Source organism: Pristiophorus japonicus, chromosome 15 (assembly GCF_044704955.1).
Source record: "Pristiophorus japonicus isolate sPriJap1 chromosome 15, sPriJap1.hap1, whole genome shotgun sequence".
Taxonomy (NCBI): domain Eukaryota; kingdom Metazoa; phylum Chordata; class Chondrichthyes; family Pristiophoridae; genus Pristiophorus; species Pristiophorus japonicus.
In genome coordinates this window covers 121623723-121639696 of record NC_091991.1, presented here as the reverse complement: position 1 = coordinate 121639696, position 15974 = coordinate 121623723, and positions in this window count along the sequence as shown.

Below are 15974 nucleotides of genomic sequence, written 5' to 3'. Positions count from 1 at the left end.
GATCAGCCATGATATTGAATGGCGGTGCAGGCTCGAAGGACCGAATGGCCTGCTCCTGCACCTATTTTCTATGTTTCTATGTTTCCAAACGTGCACACAAATCTGTCCAAGAAGGCAAAGTGTTGAAAATAAAGATTTCAATGTTTGACACCACATTAACAGAAACTCTACATGAACAGTAACGAAAACACTTAAATGCCTATCCATGTGTGTTGTTAGTTGGTATGATTGCACTAGGTTGAGGGTGAGTGTGAGGACTGGCTAGTGAGATGGGGATGTGATAATGTAGATAGATGGAGAGGGATGGGTGGAGGTGCAAGGTAAGTTGGCGTGAGTAAGGATGTACAGGAGGAGCATGGGGAAGGCAGAGTGATGGGAATATGATGAGTGGCACGGCAGGATGAGATTCAGTGTGGCTTTGCAGTAACGTTTCGTGATCTACTGAGATCATTGAAAGGTTTGCGCCACTGCAGCCAGGTCCTCCTGACCACATCACTGCTTGTGCCCTCCTGGGCAATGTGCAAACAGGCTGCATTAGTCTCCTGGGGAGGTCTGTTCCACCCATTGGAGGGGAAGAAAACCTCCTTGCGTGCTGTGACTCCCTCTATAAGCATCTGAGAGGATGATGGGAGAGCCTGGGTGCAGCCCTGCACCTCTGTGCAGTGTTTGTCAGTGTTTACAGCACCTCAATGCTGTAGAACACTGACAGCACAAATGTCACAATAAATTTGTGCATGGTCCCTTTAACGCATCATCAAATAACATCATTAGACCTGCTTCCTTTTAATTGGCCAGGAACCACGAAGGGCAGGATTAACAAGCCCAATCAGGGGAAAGTCGTGTGGGAAGCCGGGATAGAAACGGCAGTGGATTAGAACCGTGCCACCAACGTCGCCCGCCTCACTCCCGCCTTGGTAGGCAAGATCGTAGCCACAGGGTGGGAAGTGGATGCTGACCACCTGAATTTATTACAAGTGCATGGACAGTGAAACAAAGTAAAAGGCAGTACTTTAACATGCTATGCTACTCAGTCCAAATACAAGACCAGGGCCTAGAAATGGGTGTGTGCGAGTACAAACTGACTGCAAGGAACGTTCCAGGTGCCAGAATGAGTAGGCGCGAAGCACACATGATATTGGGCCTCGAGGCTAATTTCTATGAGGCCGGTGAGCTGCAGACACTTGTTGGGCATCCCCAGACAGCTTGCCAGTGAAGAGGATTTCACCCTGGGGCCAGTGTGTCACTGACAACCGCCCACAGATAAAAAATGGGAGTAGAAGCTATTGAGAGGGAGGGGGCTGCAATCGAGAGGTGAGGGGTCACCAGGAGGGGAAGTGATCAGGAGGGGTGGGTGGGTGTTAGAGGGAGAGAAACAATCAGAAGGCAGGGAAGGGGCCAAGTGAGGGTGGGTAACGGAATTCGACATGACAGTGGATCACTCTGGCACATCTCGGCTCCACAATCAGGAAAGTATTTTTTCTTTAAATGTACCGTTTTGGACCTTGGTTAGGCCCCGTACAGATCAGGTTTTCCTGAACACAGACGGCCCAATTTTGCATCGGGGAACTCAAACAGGTGTTAGGCCACCAATTTGTATTTGCAAAGATTTTACTGCCTGTTTCAGGCACAGGCCCTGGATGCCTCTTTTTCAGCCTTTACCAATATGGAGGGCAGCCCACTTCCAGTGCGTAATGAGCAAACACATAGTAGATGCTCATTGGCATGTTTTGCACCTGAATATCAGAATGATGCCCGCACATTTCTCGGCCCAGGTAATACATGTTAAATGCTGGAAATACAACAACAACTCGCATTTATGTAGTGTCTTTCACATAGATTTGCAGGGCTATGGAGAAAGGGCAGGGGAGCGGGATTAACTGAAGCGTTCTTGCAGAGAGCCGGCATGGGCTCGATGGGCCTTCTGTGCTGTACCCTTTCTATGATTGTATAGTAAAACGTCCCAAGGCGCTTCGCAGGAGCATTATCCAACAAAATTTGACACCAAGCCACATAAGGACATATTAGGACAGATGTACAAGAGCTTGGTCAAGGAGGTAGGTTTTAAGGAGGATCTTAAAACGAAGAGAGGCAGAGAGGTTTATGGAGGGAATTTCAGAGCTGGGGGCCTACGCAGCTAGAAACATACATAGAAACATAGAAACATAGAAAATAGGTGCAGGAGCAGGCCATTCAGCCCTTCTAGCCTGCACCGCCATTCAATGAGTTCATGGCTGAACATGAAACTTCAGTACCCCCTTCCTGCTTTCTCGCCATAACCCTTGATCCCCCGAGTAGTAAGGACTTCATCTAACTCCCTTTTGAATATATTTAGTGAATTGGCCTCAACTACTTTCTGTGGTAGAGAATTCCACAGGTTCACCACTCTCTGGGTGAAGAAGTTTCTCCTCATCTCGGTCCTAAATGGCTTACCCCTTATCCTCAGACTGTGACCCCTGGTTATGGACTTCCCCAACATTGGGAACATTCTTTCTGCATCTAACCTGTCTAAACCCGTCAGAATTTTAAACGTTTCTATGAGGTCCCCTCTCATTCTTCTGAACTCCAGTGAATACAAGCCCAATTGATCCAATCTTTCTTGATAGGTCAGTCCCGCCATCCCGGGAATCAGTCTGGTGAACCTTCGCTGCACTCCCTCAATAGCAAGAATGTCCTTCCTCAAGTTAGGAGACCAAAACTGTACACAATACTCCAGGTGTGGCCTCACCAAGGCCCTGTACAACTGTAGCAACACCTCCCTGCCCCTGTATTCAAATCCCCTCGCTATGAAGGCCAACATGCCATTTGCTTTCTTAACCGCCTGCTGTACCTGCATGCCAACCTTCAATGACTGATGTACCATGACACCCAGGTCTCGTTGCACCTTCCCTTTTCCTAATCTGTCACCATTCAGATAATAGTCTGTCTCTCTGTTTTTACCACCAAAGTGGATAACCTCACATTTATCCACATTATACTTCATCTGCCATGCATTTGCCCACTCACCTAACCTATCCAAGTCACTCTGCAGCCTAATAGCATCCTCCTCGCAGCTCACACTGCCACCCAACTTAGTATCATCCGCAAATTTGGAGATACTGCATTTAATCCCCTCGTCTAAATCATTAATGTACAAAGGCACAGCCGCTAATGGTGGAGTGATGCAAATTGGGATTGTGCAAGAATTAGAGGAGCACAGAGATCTCAGAGGGTTGTAGAGCTGGAGGAGGTTACAGAGATAGGGAGGGGCTTGGAGGGACTTGAAAACAAGGATGAGAATTTTAAAATCTAGGTATCACATCCAAGAAAATAGTTTTCAACTCATCCTTTGAACGACAATAAATTGTGTGGTAAATTTTAAATTTACCTTCAATGGGGAAAAAAAGCTTATTCTCAAATATTAGGAAGCTGTAAAAGCAGCCAACCTCGAATGTCATTCAGTAAATTAAAAGAACCAGAGATAATAACAAATAATGTCTTGGCTAAGTTGGTAGCATTCCTGCCTCTGAGTTGAAAGTTTGTGGGTTCTAAGCCCCACTTGATTTAAATAATCTAGACTGACCCTTCATTGTAGTACTATTGGAATGCTGCATGGATGAGATATTAAAAGTGAGACCTATTTAGCTGAAAATAAAATATATCCCATGGCACAATTCAAAGAAGTACAGAGCATTCTCCCAGTGTTGTGGCCAACCTTTCTCCCTCAACCATTAACAGAAAAAACAGATTAACTGGTGATTTATTTAATTTGCTGATATGGTGTTATTGCCAAGTTTGTTGACTTAATAACAGTGAATACACTTCAAAAGTAATTAAATGACTGTGAAGCACCTTGGTACATCCTGAAGATGTGCTATAGAAATACAAGTTTCTTCTTTCTGATAAATTGTTTCATGGTTACTTGTGTTGAAGGATTACAGCGAATGATCAACTTCCAGCAAGCAGATTTGTAAAAGAAATATTTGCAAAAGTAGCTGGCAAAGCATAAATTTAAATTTTACAGCAAGTAATAATGTTGATCATTCGCTGTAATCCTTCAACACAAGTAACCATGAAACAATTTATCAGAAAGAAGAAACTTGTATTCTTGTATTGTCATGGTCACCATGCAGCCCGGCACTCCTTTTGCCGCCCTTGTGGCCCAGTGGAGGCCATGCAGAGTGAGCAGCGGCCCATTCCTTTAACGCAAGGGGAGGGGCGCTGAAACGCATCAGTGTTATACGGAGCAGCGACATAGCTCTGACCAACGCACCCCGGAACCCGCCACAACAGGAAGTGGAGCATGCAATATTGCCCTCTGCTTCCTGTGAGGGGCGGTAACCGCAATTTCGCAATATCTAGACCAGTGTGTTTGGCAAGTGTTTCTAAAAATCTATAATTTTCCGTCAGATCAGCCATGTTCTAAAGTGAAAAAAAACCTAACATGGCATAAGACACAAGTGCTAAAGACTAGCACCAACTTTTGACAGCAGTGGCTCAGTGGGTCAGAAGGTTGTGGGTTCAAGTCCCACTCCAGGAATTTAAGCACATAAAAATTTAGGCTGACACTCCAGTGCAGGGCTGAGGGAGTGTTGCACTGTCGGAGGTGCCGCCTTTCAGATGAAACGCAAAACTGAGGCCCTGTCTGCTCTCTCAGGTGGATGTAAAAAATCCCATGGCACTATTTTGAAGAAGAGCAGGGGAGTTATCCCCGGTGTCCTGGCCAATATTTATCCCTCAATACCTCATAAAAAAAAACAGATTATCTGGTCATTATCACATTGCTGTTTCTGGGAACTTGCTTGTGCGCAAATTGGCTGCTGCATTTTCCATATTACAACATGGGCTATCCTGACCTGTGAGAGGACACCATCGCAGGTCGGAAATATAAGAGTTGGAGCATGCCACTGCAGCTTCCAGCGCGAGCCGACACAAATGTGCGACGGCTTTGAGGTGGGCGACTGGGTGACGTCATCAGGACCCAGGTCACTGTTTGGAGCCTGGGCAGAAGCATCGGCGGAGCCCTGGTACAGCAGAGGAGCAGGAAGGTCATGGCGAACTTGCGACGAGTGATGAGGGATCGTGGCTGAGATTTGGTGGGTGATCGTGGCGGAGGTGCGGTGAGAGGTTGTGGCGGAGGAGCGGCGACAGTCTGTGGCGGAGGAGCGGCGAATGAGGGTGCGGGGCCCAGAAGAACTGAGGGCCCAGGGGCAGCACGGGCCAGCCCACACTGCGATATGTGTGTGCACTCGGTCCGTGCAGCAGAGCAGGTCTCCAGTCGTCCTGGTTAACCCTTACCACTGGCTCTGTCAAGCTCGTGTGGTTGCTGGTGTGCAATGGTCACCACACGTTAAAAAGATCCACGCACAGGCATCTTCCACCCTTTCAACTGGAGTTCAGGACTGGAACATCGGGTCCTTCATTGAAACATCTGTGAACTCATGTGGAAGCAAGTCATCCTCGTTCGAGGGACCACCTACGATGATTACAATAGTTACTACACTCTAAAAGTTCTTCATTGGCTGTAAAGCGCTTTGAGACTCCTGGTGGTTGTTAAAGGTGCTGTATAAATGCAAGTCTTTCTTTCTTTACTTTTGAAATATATCAGTAGTTTGATCTGGTGCTTGGCAGAGAAATTCTTTAAACATTCTTCTACAGATAATTTTTCCAGAAAGTTTAGAAACAGGGAAAACGACTACAAAGAGAAAATGCCAAGCCTATACAAGTCACAGTTTGAGTCCCATTCGAATATTTTAAAATCACCGTTTTTCAGATAATTCACGGCCATGGAGAGAGCACACAAGAGATTTACCAACATGATAGCTAGGTTCGGAGACGTTAGTGAGAGGAGAGGCAAGAAAAACTGGGCCTAATTTCCCTTGAACAGAGAATGTTAAGAGGTGATCAGATAACGATGTTCAGATTTATGAGGGAATTTGCTGAGGTAAATCTCTGCGAAGTAACAAATGTAAGGTCATTATCAAAAAAAAATACATAAGAACAGAAGAAATAGGAGCAGGAGTAGGCCATTCGGCCCCTCGAGCCTGCTCCACCATTTAATAAGATCATGGCTGATCTTCTACCTCAATTCCACCTTCTCGCACTATCCCCATATCCATTGAGACCTCGAGTCTCGACGCCGAGAGTACACAGAAAACAAGCGCAGGCAGCGGCAGGAGCGTGCGGCAAACCAGACACCCCACCCACCCTTTCCTTCAACCTGTCTGTCCCACCTGTGACCGAGACGGTTATTCCCGTATTGGACTGTACAGTCACCTAAGAACTCACTTTTAGAGTGGAAGTCTTCCTCGATTTCGATGATGATGACGATGATTCCCTTAATATCCAAAAATGAATGTAGAAGTTAGGAGATTTTTTTTTACACAAGGTTGTTAGAACATGGAATGCCCTGTCAGAAATAATGGTGGAAATTTTTAAAAGGGAAGTAAATGAAATGAAAATGGACTAGAAATTTGGGAGTGTTCCCTCCCACTCAGGATTCTTACCCTGTGTACGAATGGTAGAGAGGTCTAACCTCTCCAGTTCTGACGAAGGGTCACAGACCTGAAACGTTGACTCTGTTTCTCTCTCCTGACCTGCTGAGTATTGCTAGTATTTTCTGTTTTTATATAACTTTCTAAATGTTTCGTCTAACTCTGGAAATTAATAATTTGTAAGGTGAATCTAACATCACAATATCAACGATATATATAACCTCTTCCAGGTTATAATGGTGAAAGTATCAAAACGTTATAATTGTATCTACTGGAACTGAGTGGGGAAATTGAGAAACTCGTTCCAATTTAGTTACCTCGGTGAAATTAGAACATTCTTCCCCTGCATAACTGGATTCCAACTGAGAATCCAGTGGTCAAAGGATTGCATTGTAACTAATCCATTCATCCAAGCATCCTAATCCTAATATGACCCTAAATATGTTTATTGTACAAGAAGAAAATAAGCAGTTATCATGCATCACCCATTAATGGTGAAAATTCTAGCAAATTATCAGACTGTGTGATTAGGCAAGTATACAGTACTTTTGTTATAATGTGAAAATGCAAACACGAAGGGGTCAAAATTCACCTTTTAACACCACCCGTTGCCCCCGGAGAGGGGCAGCTAATGGGCGGCTAAGTCCTCACCATCGGCGACGACTGGGTTCCTGAGCTGACTGGAAATTTAGTAGGGCGGTGGGTGTGGCACCAAGACGTACTGCTGTGCGATCGGCCACCACCCACGTGGTGACGTCATCGAGTGTGCAATGCCCCCTTACCGCCGCGGTTCTGAGATTAGGTGAGTACAGTGACCTTACCGGCAGGCATCCGTACAGCCTGGGAACTGTGGTGGTCCGGAGGCGGGAGCGTACAAGGATCAAGGTAAGTGGTTACAGGGTTTTTTTTGCATTTAGGTATTAATGGGACCAGAGGGGAAGTGCGTGTGTGGGTGAAGGAAAGAGTCGGCAACGTTATTTTTCATTTTTTTTGAACTCGCTGCCGGCAGCCTACCGTGGGGAAATTCGGTCGGTCTCCTGAGCTCCCCGAGGACAAGTGTGCAATGCCACTTTTAGCGCTGCTCTCTCATCTTTGGGCGGCAAAACTGAATTTTGCAGTTTGAGGCGGCACCTAACGCCTGCCGTTAAAATCAGCACTCAGCCGGTGACACCACCTCAAAAACAGCGGGACCGAACTTCAACCCCGAAACGTTGAAGATATTTGGATACTGGCAGCTCTAAGAGTGTTGGAAAACTATTGTTTCTACCAAATAGCTTAAAAACGTAGGAAGTTAGACAGTAATGGATGCATACACATGCCCCTAATCTAGCAGCAATAATTAATTCAAATACGTGCATTTATCATTGGTTTAGCACACATGGAGCTATTTTGACTGAAAACAAAGCCAAGCGATAAAAAACAATTCGGGTGTTCAACAGTGCAAATAGTGGAGCTAAATTTGGTCTGCATATGTTTTTTTGCTGTGTTTCTGAAGGGGTTTCACATTTCCAGCCCTAATGCTGAACAATGAAAGGTTGAGTCTGAATAAAACTCGGAATTGATTGGGGGTGGGGGGCATCTAATGATCATCAGACAATTAGGTCAAAGGTTTGAAATCCCCACGGTTTACTTTCCCAAGTGTGGGCAGATAATTTGTGGGGCACATCCAAAAAGAAAGTTCAAATGCATCTTGCCCTGCAGCATGATGGATTCTTTTTTAGATCTCAGTCTTTTTGTTGATTAATGCTGTCAGTGGGATGCTGCAGTCATGCCTGCGTAAGCTAAAATGGCCCGAATATTGATCACGGTCTATGGGCTGCTGATCAGTTCAGTCTCATGGTTTTACAAGCACGCGCAGTGGTGCAATCGGCAGGCGTTTGGATTGGTCAGTGGAGGGTTGGTGATGATTTTTTTAAAGTAGAGAAATTAGTACTTAGAAAATAAAATTTAACAACTTCAGCAGAAAAGGCAGTCTTCATTGCTAACTAACACCAGTAATCAAAAAACTCAATCTTTCATTTCTGAGATGTCCCTGGTGCTGACTTGACTTTTTCTGTTCTCGATAATCCTGGGCCACATTTTCATCCTGCCCATCTCCAACTTAACCAAAGCAAAATACTGTAGATGCTGGAAATCTGAACAAAAAACCCAACCTCACTAGCTTGCTTTAACTATTCAAAGGTTTTCTGGTTCTTGCTCATGTCTTTTATCGCTTCTGTCAGTTAACCATCTCTGGGTTTCCACCTTACAGATCGTCTTTTTTGTTTTCTTGTGCAATATGCTTTTCCCTCCCCGTTCCTTTTTACACGCAGTTCATCTGTAATATTTCCTGGTTCTGATGGAGGGAATTGCATGAATAGTGAACTTGTCACTTTTCTTCCCTGATTTGCTGAGTGCTTGCAGCCTTTTCTGTTGTGCTTTCACATTTCCAGCATTTGCAACATTTTAGTTGTTTCAAATGTTGGAAATCTGAAATAAAAATAGAAAATTTTGCAAAATGTCAGCTGTGGCTCAATAGGTAGCACACTCGCTTCTGAGTCAGAAGGTTGTGGGTTCAATGCTCTTCACTGTTAATCCCAGGAACTTGAGCATAAAAATCTAGGCTGACACTCCAAGGGAGTGCTGTACTGTCGGAAGTGCTGTCTTTTGGATGATACGTTAAACCGAGGCACTGTCTGCCCTTTCAGGTGAACGTAAAAGATCCCATGGCACTATTTCGAAGAAGAGCAGGGGAGTTCTCCCCGGTGTCCTGGCCAATATTTATCCCACAATCAACATAACCAAAACAGATTATCTGGTCATTATCACATTGCTGTTTGTGGGAGCTTGCTTGTGCGCAGATTTGATGCTGCGTTTCCTACATTACAACAGTACTACACTCCAAAAGTAATTCATTGGCTGTAAAGTGCTTTCAGATGTTCAGTGGTTAACAAAGGTGCTATATAAATCCAATTCTTTCTTTTTTTCCAAATATGCAGTAGGTCCATCAGCATCTGTAGAGTCCCCATCTGATACATTAACCTGTCCTATTTTCAGATACTAATGGATCTGATGGGTATTTCCAGCATGTTTTTGGTTTCTATTTCAGTGTAGCTACACTGAATTGAACATGATAATCCAAAATCATGTAGCATAGTGATACCTCAGCTCTGATCATGGCAAAGGGAAATCCATCATCTCAACTGAATTGACTGAATGCTGTAGATTTAATCTAGATTAAATATATTAATGTGACAACCCTGTTCTCACAACACTCCACTAACCATAAGTAACACTCAGATGCTGCTCTCTCGCTCACAAGTTCACAGAGAGTCATAAATCTTCATTCTGAAAGTCTGGCCACAAATCAGATCACAATGCTCTTCACTGTTAATCCCAGCAGGAGGCTGGAGACGTGTGTATGTCCCTACTCTTTCATAGTCTGTTTCCCCAAACCCCGGACAGAAATGTTTAAACATTTGGCAAATGTGATAGCATTTATGTCAGGAAAACAAATAAATGACTTGGTTCGGAATTACATTTGCTGCGAGAAAGCCACTAGTATGAAGCACTGAAATCAATGGAACGTAAAACTGGGCGGGGTGTAAAACTGATGTCCAATCTGCTCCTGTCAGTTTGCTACCGGGAGGGTGAGGTTACAACTACAAGAGAATGGTCGCATAGAGTAGGTCTGAAACGGAGTGTGTCATAAACAGAATGTAAAAGTTGGGAATTTGGTGCTGAGGGGGAAGGAGGTATTGCTTTTTACATCCAATACTTGTAGTCTTTTGTGTTAAAGGTAAATATTTAATTTAATCTACCTATAACTTAGACTAGATCAAATAATTAGTTAAACTATGATAATAATAATAACTTTTATTTATATAGCGCCTTTAACATAGTAAAACATCTCAAGGTACTTAAACTAAAAACTATAACCTAATTTGATTAAATACATAAACTATAATTAATTAACTAACTAAAACAAGGTTACGTCAGGATGGCAGTGCAGGTGGTGTGCCACAACTGCAGCATGTGGCAGTATTTGGAGAACATGGCGATTACAGACAATCACATCTGCAGTAAGTGTCTGCATCTCAAGGAACTTAGGCTCAGAGTTGTTGAGGTGGAGTCTGAGGTGCAGACATTGTAGGGCATCGATGGATACATTGATCCAGGAAGCAGTCACACCCTTTAGGTTAGCTTTTCTCACAGGTCTGGTTAGTGGTCAGGGACAGGAGTGAGTGACTGCAACTCAGGCAGGTAAGGGGACCCCACATACAGTGCTGGAGGAGCCTTGGCCTTTTCCCTTATCCAACAGATATTAAATTCTTGCTCATCCACCCTGCGTGAATGAGGGCAAAGTCTGCAGGGTGGATGAGCAAACTGACCACGACATTATGGTGCAGGAGGCCATTCAAGTGGGGGGGAATGGTAGGGGACAGTATTGTCAGGGAGATAGTTACTGTTCTTTGTAGCTGCGATCCGGAGTTCCGAAGGCTGTGTAGCCTGCCTGGTGCCAGTGGTAAGGATATCTCCTCACGGCTGGAGAAGAACTTGGAGTCGGAGGAGTAGTTGGCAAGTCCAGTTGTCGTGGTCCATGTCGGAACCAATGACATAGGTAAAACTAGGAATGAGGTTCTACTGAGGAGCTAGGGTCAAAATTAAATCACAGATTCTCACAGATAATAATCTCTGGATTGTTACCTGAGCCACTTGCAAATTGGCATAGGGACAAACAGATTAGGAGGTTAAATCCGTGCCTAAAAGAGTGGTGTGGAAGGCAGGGGTGTCACTTCATGGGGCACTGGCTCCAGTACTGGGGCGGGCTCCACTTACACCGGGCTGACACCAGTATGCAGGTGAACTAAATAACTAGGGCGGTAAACAGAGCTTTAAACTAATAAAAGGGTGGTGGGAGGATTCAGGAAAGGGTCAATTCAAAAGCAGTTAGAGAAATGTCAAAGCTGTAGAGCAGAGCAGTGATTTGGATAAAAATAAGCAGATTGAGTCAAGAAGCATCAGAGAGCTTAACCAAGGTAATAGAGCATCAGTGACTAAGGTGACATCAGGGAAAAATAGAAAAAGTTAAAGCTAAAGACACTATATCTGAATGTTTGAGGCACTCACAACAAAATAGATGAATTAATAGCGCAGATAGAAATAAATGGGTTTGATCTAATGGCCTTTATGGAGACTTGATTGCAGAGTGACCAAGGTTGGGAATGAAATATTCCAGGATACTTGACTTTTGGAAGAGATCACAGAATGGAAAAGGAGGGGAGTGGGATAGGTGGGTGGGAATTGCACCAAACAGTGACTGAGTGAACCCCGCCTCTTTCAAGGGAGCTCTATTCTGTCTGGAATCGGCAAAGAGAAACTGCTGGGTGTGGCTTATCCTTCAAGGGGACCAATCAGCAATCAGGTCTTGTCATCAAGGGGGACCAATCAGAGCTTTAGGCGTTGCAAATGAAGGCGTCCATATTAGAGGGTAAAAGCTGATGTTCATCAAATCAGTGATTTCAATGCATGACCCGCTGCAGGGAGATTAACACCGCACCCTGTGAAGGAGCAGGGAATGGCTGACAGCAACTTCTGGATTTTTGCCTTTATCTGCATATATGCAGACTCCAGAAGTTTGACAGCTGCAATTATGGCGAACGCTGACAGTTTTGCCATCATTACAACCACAAATTCCGGACCAATATGTTTTATTACAGGGAAGTCCTGCAACAACTGTACAGGGTATTGGTGAGACCACACCTAGAGTACTGCGTACAATTTTGGTCTCCTTATTTAAGTAGGAAGAAAGGTTGAGCAGGTTGGGCCTATTCTCATTGGAGTTTAGAAGAATGAGAGGTGATCATATTGAAACACATAAAATACTGAGGGGGCTCGACAAGGTGGATGCAGACAGGATGTTTCCTCTCGTGGGGGAATCTGGAACTAGGGGGCTTAGTTTAAGAATAAGGGGTTGCACATTTAGAACTGAGATGAGGAGGAATTTGTTCTCTCAGAGGGTCGTAAATCTGTGGAATTCTCTGTCCCAGAGAGCTGTGGAGGCTGGGTCATTGAATATATTTAAGGTGGAGATAGACAGATTTTTGAACGATAAGGGAGTGAAGGGTTATGGGGAGCGGGCAGGGAAGTGGAGTTGAGGCCAAGATCAGATCAGCCACGATCTTATTAAATGGTGGAGCAGGCTCGAGGGGCCAAATGGCCTACTCCTGCTCCTATTTTTGATGTTCTTATGTTCTTATAACTCTGATTAGAGAATTATACCTCTTGTTTAAGAGTGTACAACATTCATTTCTTGCTGTGTCATTAAACTGCTCAGTGAAGTATGGAAGAAGACCTCAAATTGATTTTCAGAAGGGAAGGTATCAACTCCCGGACTGGTATTGGTTTAAATAATGAACTACATCAAAGCAGAGGCGGAGTGGAATCAGAAATATGATTATCTTTAGCAGAATTTTAGCTTTATTGCACCAGAGAAGCTGTCTTAACCTGTAGCAAATGTGCTGGTTAAGCACAGAATGGCTTGACATCAGTATCACTGGTAAAGCAATATCTAGTTTGTGTCCTTACCCTGCTCATCAAAGGAGTGTGTGTAAGGATAAGTCCAAGAATAACAAGAAAAAATTGACACAGGAATCGCACTACAGGAAATAAAAGGGAAAAATTGCAGGAATGAATCATTAAAATTAAAAAAATTCTTCTGCAGCGTGACAACGAAAATACAAAAGATCCATCATTGTTTAAAAACTTTTTACTGAACCACCCAGCATTTATGAATTTAGTTTGTGTGCCAGTTCCCTTTGACTGACAACTGACACTCCTCTTGTAATGATAACTTACCCTGCAGAAAATGACCCAGTGAGCGCAAACAGCCAAAGTGACTCTCTGGCACGGCTCAATGGCAGGTGTATAAAAAAATACTAAAACACATCAAATTAAATGCCATCTATTAAAGTCAAATTTAACAGGAGCCAACCTTTTAGGTGCCTGTAAAATGAGCCTTTGTATTCAAGAGCTTTCCTTTTTTTCTTTTTTTTTTAAATCAAGAACTGTGCTTTGTGCCTGTGTATCTGAAAAGTTACCCATCAATCACAACTTCGGCAGCAATTTGTGAGTATGGGATCAATTAACTGTTTGACCAATTAGGTACTGGGCACTAATCTGCAGTCAAAAAGACACCCTGGGATAATCATTACATTTTCAGTTGACATTTGACCGAGCCATTGCCTCAGAAAAGCCAATTAAAAAGTGCCGTGTTTTCAAGCATTCACATAATGTTAGCAGCCGCAGTGCCTAAAACAAAATTGGATTTTATGTCCATGATTGTGCATGTGCACATGCACAATCATGAAAGACCCCAAAGCTATAAACAGTAGGATCTTTCTTGTTGGTTAAGGGATACCATGGTGTTCTTTTGTTGGCATGATAACGTTCCCTGAAAGGAAACTCTGTTTTATCAATTTATTTGTTCATGGGATGTGGGTGACTCTGGCAAGGCCACCATTTATTGCCCATCCCCAATTGCCCTTAAGAAGGTGGTGGTGAGCCATCCTCTTGAACCGCTGCAGTCTGTGTGGTGAAGGTACTCCCACAGTGCTGACTTTGTCATAGCAGTTTGGTACAACTAAGTGTCTTGCTAGGCCATTTCATCATCATCATAGGCAGTCCCGCGAAGCAGGGATGACTTGCTTCCACGCCAAAAAGGGATGAGTTTACAGGTGTTTCAATGAAGGACCGAATATTCCAGATCCCGAACTACATCGTGAATGGTGGAAGATGCCTGTGCTTGGATTTTTTTAACGTGTGGTGGCCGTTGCACACCAGCCGCCACACAGGCTTGACAGAGCTAGGTCTTGGTCCAGTGACAAGGATTACCCAAGACTAACGAGAGACCAGCTCTGTTGCACAGACCGAGCGTGCGCACATATCACAGTATGGGCTGGCCCGGGCTGCCCCTGGGCCCTTGCCTCTTCTGGGTAGGCCCTTTCAGAGGGCAGTTGAAAGCTAACCACATTGCTGTGGGTCTGGAGTCACATGTAGGCCAGACTGGGTAAGGACGGCAGATTTCCTTCCCTGAAGGGAAGGGACATTAGTGAATCAGTTGGGTTTTTTACAACAATCCAGTAGTTTCATGGTCACCATTACTGGACTAGCTTTTTAGTTCCAAGTTTATTTAATTAAGTGAATTTAAATTCCCCCAGCTGCCATGGTGGGATTTGAACTCACGTCTCCTGATCATTCATGCAGACCTCTGGATTACTAGTCCAGTAACATAACCACTATGCTGCTGTACCCCTGAGAATATGCCTCTTTTTTTGACTGCGGAAAAAGAACACCTTTTGCAAAATGTATGCACACTCACAGGATGGGGTAAAATAGCACTCATGCTGAGAGGCAGTTAGGGGAGATATAAGAGGGAGATTAATGGAAACATTACGATTTGTTTCCCCAACATGTTGGTGCATGACAGACGGTGATGTTGGCAATTATAATGAGATACATTAGAAGTGAGAAAATCCACTTACATAGCTTTCTGCCAAGAAGCAAGGATGGTGGTGGAGCAACTGTGTTTATTCAGTGGCTATATGCCAATTCACAAGGTTAATAAATGGGTGCTATGGTAACCTAATTCTACTGAGAATTTCAACTTTCATTAAAATTAGGTGTCAATTACCGACAGTACACATCTTAACTGCTGAGAAATTTAGGACTTGACTTCACCTTTAAATTAAAAAAAAAAGAACTGCCTGTTTCTCAGAGTAATTAATGTGCTGTTAATGAACAAGGCAATGTGTGCTTCCTGAGAATGCAATTTCAGAAGCACCAACAGAAAGCTCACAGCTAATTCTGCCCTCTTGAGCATCCCTGCTTATAACTGCTCAACCATTGATGGCCGTTCCTTCTATTGCCTCGGCCCCAACCTCTGAAACTCCCTGCCTAAACCTCTCCGCCTCTCTACCTCTCTTTCCTCCTTCAAGACGCTCCTTAAAACCTACCTCCTTGACCAAGCTTTAGGTGACCTGCCCTAATTTCTACTTATGCGGTTCGGTGTCAATTTTTTTTCGCCCATAATACTCCTGTGAAACACCTTGGGACATTTCACTACGTTAAAGGCGCTATATAAATACAAGTTGTTGTTATATGTCAAACTGAGCGTTACTGTGAATTATTTGAGACAGTTGGCAGAAATATTCCAGCATATTTCATCAAATATTTAATTGGCAATGATGATACCAATTTCCCCAAATAAATAATTTGCATATTCTAGAAGCTAGAAACATGTTGCATGAGAGCATTACACACAAAATACACAATAAAATGATTTTTAAATCTCATAATACTCCTGTGAAGCACCTTGGGATATTTCACTACGTTAAAGGTGCTATATAAATACAAGTTGTTGTTGTTGTAATGATGACCCTTCAAAGCAATGGCGGTGTCATTTAACCAGTATTAATGTCAAACATTCATTCATCCAACTGTGGGGAATGCAAGTCCAGGTAAGAT